This window comes from Stigmatopora argus, chromosome 7, assembly GCF_051989625.1.
Source record: "Stigmatopora argus isolate UIUO_Sarg chromosome 7, RoL_Sarg_1.0, whole genome shotgun sequence".
In the NCBI taxonomy this organism is placed as follows: Eukaryota; Metazoa; Chordata; class Actinopteri; order Syngnathiformes; family Syngnathidae; genus Stigmatopora; species Stigmatopora argus.
The window spans coordinates 18,483,315-18,490,000 of NC_135393.1; positions in this window are offsets into that span (position 1 = coordinate 18,483,315).

Here is a 6,686-nt window from a genome sequence, read left to right on the forward strand (position 1 = left end):
CATAGTATGGTAAGGCTTTTTTTCTTTAAAAAAACGACATAGTATAGTAAGGCTTTTTTTCTTTAAAAAAAACGACATAGTATAGTAAGGCTTTTTTCTTAAAAAACAACATAGTATAGTAAGGCTTTTTTCTTGAAAAAACGACATAGTATAGTAAGGCTTTTTTCTTGAAAAAACGACATAGTATAGTAAGGCTTTTTTCTTGAAAAAAACGACATAGTATAGTAAGGCTTTTTTCTTAAAAAACGACATAGTATAGTGAGGCTTTTTTCTTAAAAAACGACATAGTATAGTAAGGCTTTTTTCATTAAAAACGACATAGTATAGTAAGGCTTTTTTCGTTAAAAAATGACATAGTATAGTAAGGCTTTTTTTTTCTAAAAAAACGACATAGTATAGTAAGGCTTTTTTCTTGAAAAAACGACATAGTATAGTAAGGCTTTTTTCTTCAAAAAACGACATAGTATAGTAAGGCTTTTTTCTTAAAAAACAACATAGTATAGTAAGGCTTTTTTCTTCAAAAAACGACATAGTATAGTAAGGCTTTTTTCTTGAAAAAACGACACAGTATAGTAAGGCTTTTTTCTTGAAAAAAACGACATAGTATAGTAAGACTATTTTCTTGAAAAAAACGACATAGTATAGTAAGGCTTTTTTCTTAAAAAACAACATAGTATAGTAAGGCTTTTTTCTTGAAAAAACGACATAGTATAGTAAGGCTTTTTTCTTGAAAAAACGACATAGTATAGTAAGGCTTTTTTCTTGAAAAAAACGACATAGTATAGTAAGGCTTTTTTCTTAAAAGACGACATAGTATAGTGAGGCTATTTTCTTAAAAAACGACATAATATAGTAAGGCTTTTTTCGTTAAAAAATGACATAATATAGTAAGGCTTTTTTCGTTAAAAAATGACATAGTATAGTAAGGCTTTTTTTTCTAAAAAAAAGGACATAGTATAGTAAGGCTTTTTTTCTTTAAAAAAACGACATAGTATAGTAAGGCTTTTTTTCTTTAAAAAAACGACATAGTATAGTAAGGCTTTTTTCTTAAAAAACAACATAGTATAGTAAGGCTTTTTTCTTGAAAAAACAACATAGTATAGTAAGGCTTTTTTCTTGAAAAAACGACATAGTATAGTAAGGCTTTTTTCTTGAAAAAAACGACATAGTATAGTAAGGCTTTTTTCTTAAAAAACGACATAGTATAGTAAGGCTTTTTTCTTAAAAAACAGCATAGTATAGTAAGGCTTTTTTTTCTAAAAAAACGACATAGTATAGTAAGGCTTTTTTTCTTTAAAAAAACGACATAGTATAGTAAGGCTTTTTTTCTTTAAAAAAACGACATAGTATAGTAAGGCTTTTTTTCTTTAAAAAAACGACATAGTATAGTAAGGCTTTTTTCTTAAAAAACAACATAGTATAGTAAGGCTTTTTTCTTGAAAAAAACGACATAGTATAGTAAGGCTTTTTTCTTAAAAAACGACATAGTATAGTAAGGCTTTTTTCTTAAAAAACAACATAGTATAGTAAGGCTTTTTTCTTGAAAAAACGACATAGTATAGTAAGGCTTTTTTCTTGAAAAAAACGACATAGTATAGTAAGGCTTTTTTCTTAAAAAACGACATAGTATAGTAAGGCTTTTTTCTTAAAAAACAACATAGTATAGTAAGGCTTTTTTTTCAAAAAAAACGACATAGTATAGTAAGGCTTTTTTTCTTTAAAAAAACGACATAGTATAGTAAGGCTTTTTTTCTTTAAAAAAACGACATAGTATAGTAAGGCTTTTTTCTTAAAAAACAACATAGTATAGTAAGGCTTTTTTCTTGAAAAAAACGACATAGTATAGTCAGGCTTTTTTCTTAAAAAACGACATAGTATAGTAAGGCTTTTTTCTTAAAAAACAACATAGTATAGTAAGGCTTTTTTCTTGAAAAAACGACATAGTATAGTAAGGCTTTTTTCTTGAAAAAAACGACATAGTATAGTAAGGCTTTTTTCTTGAAAGAACGACATAGTATAGTAAGGCTTTTTTCTTGAAAAAACGACATAGTATAGTAAGGCTTTTTTCTTGAAAAAAACGACATAGTATAGTAAGGCTTTTTTCTTAAAAGACGACATAGTATAGTGAGGCTTTTTTCTTAAAAAACGACATAGTATAGTAAGGCTTTTTTCATTAAAAACGACATAGTATAGTAAGGCTTTTTTCGTTAAAAAATGACATAGTATAGTAAAGCTTTTTTCTTAAAAAACGACATAGTATAGTAAGGCTTTTTTTCTTTAAAAAAAACGACATAGTATAGTAAGGCTTTTTTTCTTTAAAAAAACGACATAGTATAGTAAGGCTTTTTTCTTAAAAAACGACATAGTATAGTAAGACTTTTTTCTTAAAAAACGACATGGTATAGTAAGGCTTTTTTCTTAAAAAACAACATAGTATAGTAAGGCTTTTTTCTTGAAAAAACGACATAGTATAGTAAGGCTTTTTTCTTGAAAAAACGACATAGTATAGTAAGGCTTTTTTCTTAAAAGACGACATAGTATAGTAAGGCTTTTTTCTTAAAAGACGACATAGTATAGTAAGGCTTTTTTCTTAAAAAACAACATAGTATAGTAAGGCTTTTTTCTTGAAAAAACGACATAGTATAGTAAGGCTTTTTTCTTAAAAGACGACATAGTATAGTAAGGCTTTTTTCTTAAAAGACGACATAGTATAGTGAGGCTTTTTTCTTAAAAAACGACATAGTATAGTAAGGCTTTTTTCATTAAAAACGACATAGTATAGTAAGGCTTTTTTCGTTAAAAAATGACATAGTATAGTAAGGCTTTTTTTTTCTAAAAAAACGACATAGTATAGTAAGGCTTTTTTCGTTAAAAAATGACATAGTATAGTAAGGCTTTTTTTTTCTAAAAAAACGACATAGTATAGTAAGGCTTTTTTCTTAAAAAAACGACATAGTATAGTAAGGCTTTTTTCTTAAAAAACAACATAGTATAGTAAGGCTTTTTTCTTGAAAAAACGACATAGTATAGTAAGGCTTTTTTCTTGAAAAAACGACATAGTATAGTAAGGCTTTTTTCTTGAAAAAAACGACATAGTATAGTAAGGCTTTTTTCTTAAAAAACGACATAGTATAGTGAGGCTTTTTTCTTAAAAAACAACATAGTATAGTAAGGCTTTTTTCTTGAAAAAACGACATAGTATAGTAAGGCTTTTTTCTTAAAAGACGACATAGTATAGTAAGGCTTTTTTCATTAAAAACGACATAGTATAGTAAGGCTTTTTTCGTTAAAAAATGACATAGTATAGTAAAGCTTTTTTCTTAAAAAACGACATAGTATAGTAAGGCTTTTTTTCTTTAAAAAAAACGACATAGTATAGTAAGGCTTTTTTTCTTTAAAAAAACGACATAGTATAGTAAGGCTTTTTTCTTAAAAAACGACATAGTATAGTAAGACTTTTTTCTTAAAAAACGACATGGTATAGTAAGGCTTTTTTCTTAAAAAACAACATAGTATAGTAAGGCTTTTTTCTTGAAAAAACGACATAGTATAGTAAGGCTTTTTTCTTGAAAAAACGACATAGTATAGTAAGGCTTTTTTCTTAAAAGACGACATAGTATAGTAAGGCTTTTTTCTTAAAAGACGACATAGTATAGTAAGGCTTTTTTCTTAAAAAACAACATAGTATAGTAAGGCTTTTTTCTTGAAAAAACGACATAGTATAGTAAGGCTTTTTTCTTAAAAGACGACATAGTATAGTAAGGCTTTTTTCTTAAAAGACGACATAGTATAGTGAGGCTTTTTTCTTAAAAAACGACATAGTATAGTAAGGCTTTTTTCATTAAAAACGACATAGTATAGTAAGGCTTTTTTCGTTAAAAAATGACATAGTATAGTAAGGCTTTTTTTTTCTAAAAAAACGACATAGTATAGTAAGGCTTTTTTCGTTAAAAAATGACATAGTATAGTAAGGCTTTTTTTTTCTAAAAAAACGACATAGTATAGTAAGGCTTTTTTCTTAAAACAACGACATAGTATAGTAAGGCTTTTTTCTTAAAAAACAACATAGTATAGTAAGGCTTTTTTCTTGAAAAAACGACATAGTATAGTAAGGCTTTTTTCTTGAAAAAACGACATAGTATAGTAAGGCTTTTTTCTTGAAAAAAACGACATAGTATAGTAAGGCTTTTTTCTTAAAAAACGACATAGTATAGTGAGGCTTTTTTCTTAAAAAACAACATAGTATAGTAAGGCTTTTTTCTTGAAAAAACGACATAGTATAGTAAGGCTTTTTTCTTAAAAGACGACATAGTATAGTGAGGCTTTTTTCTTAAAAAACGACATAGTATAGTAAGGCTTTTTTCATTAAAAACGACATAGTATAGTAAGGCTTTTTTTTTCTAAAAAAACGACATAGTATAGTAAGGCTTTTTTTCTTTAAAAAAACGACATAGTATAATAAGGCTTTTTTCTTAAAAAACAACATAGTATAGTAAGGCTTTTTTCTTGAAAAAACGACATAGTATAGTAAGGCTTTTTTCTTGAAAAAAACGACATAGTATAGTAATTTTTTTTCTTAAAAAACGACATAGTATAGTAAGGCTTTTTTCTTAAAAAAACATAGTATAGTAAGGCTTTTTTCTTGAAAAAACGACATAGTATAGTAAGGCTTTTTTCTTGAAAAAAACGACATAGTATAGTAAGGCTTTTTTCTTAAAAAAACGACATAGTATAGTAAGGCTTTTTTCTTAAAAAACAACATAGTATAGTAAGGCTTTTTTCTTGAAAAAACGACATAGTATAGTAAGGCTTTTTTCTTGAAAAAACGACATAGTATAGTAAGACTTTTTTCTTGAAAAAAACGACATAGTATAGTAAGGCTTTTTTCTTAAAAAACGACATAGTATAGTGAGGCTTTTTTCTTAAAAAACGACATAGTATAGTAAGGCTTTTTTCATTAAAAACAACATAGTATAGTAAGGCTTTTTTCGTTAAAAAATGACATAGTATAGTAAGGCTTTTTTTTCTAAAAAAAACGACATAGTATAGTAAGGCTTTTTTCTTGAAAAAACGACATAGTATAGTAAGGCTTTTTTCTTGAAAAAAACGACATAGTATAGTAAGGCTTTTTTCTTAAAAAACGACATAGTATAGTAAGGCTTTTTTCTTAAAAAACAACATAGTATAGTAAGGCTTTTTTCTTCAAAAAACGACATAGTATAGTAAGGCTTTTTTCTTGAAAAAACGACACAGTATAGTAAGGCTTTTTTCTTGAAAAAAACGACATAGTATAGTAAGACTATTTTCTTGAAAAAAACGACATAGTATAGTAAGGCTTTTTTCTTAAAAAACAACATAGTATAGTAAGGCTTTTTTCTTGAAAAAACGACATAGTATAGTAAGGCTTTTTTCTTGAAAAAACGACATAGTATAGTAAGGCTTTTTTCTTGAAAAAAACGACATAGTATAGTAAGGCTTTTTTCTTAAAAGACGACATAGTATAGTGAGGCTATTTTCTTAAAAAACGACATAATATAGTAAGGCTTTTTTCGTTAAAAAATGACATAATATAGTAAGGCTTTTTTCGTTAAAAAATGACATAGTATAGTAAGGCTTTTTTTTCTAAAAAAAAGGACATAGTATAGTAAGGCTTTTTTTCTTTAAAAAAACGACATAGTATAGTAAGGCTTTTTTTCTTTAAAAAAAACGACATAGTATAGTAAGGCTTTTTTCTTAAAAAACAACATAGTATAGTAAGGCTTTTTTCTTGAAAAAACAACATAGTATAGTAAGGCTTTTTTCTTGAAAAAACGACATAGTATAGTAAGGCTTTTTTCTTGAAAAAAACGACATAGTATAGTAAGGCTTTTTTCTTAAAAAACGACATAGTATAGTAAGGCTTTTTTCTTAAAAAACAACATAGTATAGTAAGGCTTTTTTCTTGAAAAAAACGACATAGTATAGTAAGGCTTTTTTCTTAAAAAACGACATAGTATAGTAAGGCTTTTTTCTTAAAAAACAACATAGTATAGTAAGGCTTTTTTCTTGAAAGAACGACATAGTATAGTAAGGCTTTTTTCTTGAAAAAACGACATAGTATAGTAAGGCTTTTTTCTTGAAAAAAACGACATAGTATAGTAAGGCTTTTTTCTTAAAAGACGACATAGTATAGTGAGGCTTTTTTCTTAAAAAACGACATAGTATAGTAAGGCTTTTTTCATTAAAAACGACATAGTATAGTAAGGCTTTTTTCGTTAAAAAATGACATAGTATAGTAAAGCTTTTTTCTTAAAAAACGACATAGTATAGTAAGGCTTTTTTTCTTTAAAAAAAACGACATAGTATAGTAAGGCTTTTTTTCTTTAAAAAAACGACATAGTATAGTAAGGCTTTTTTCTTAAAAAACGACATAGTATAGTAAGACTTTTTTCTTAAAAAACGACATGGTATAGTAAGGCTTTTTTCTTAAAAAACAACATAGTATAGTAAGGCTTTTTTCTTGAAAAAACGACATAGTATAGTAAGGCTTTTTTCTTGAAAAAACGACATAGTATAGTAAGGCTTTTTTCTTAAAAGACGACATAGTATAGTAAGGCTTTTTTCTTAAAAGACGACATAGTATAGTAAGGCTTTTTTCTTAAAAAACAACATAGTATAGTAAGGCTTTTTTCTTGAAAAAACGACAT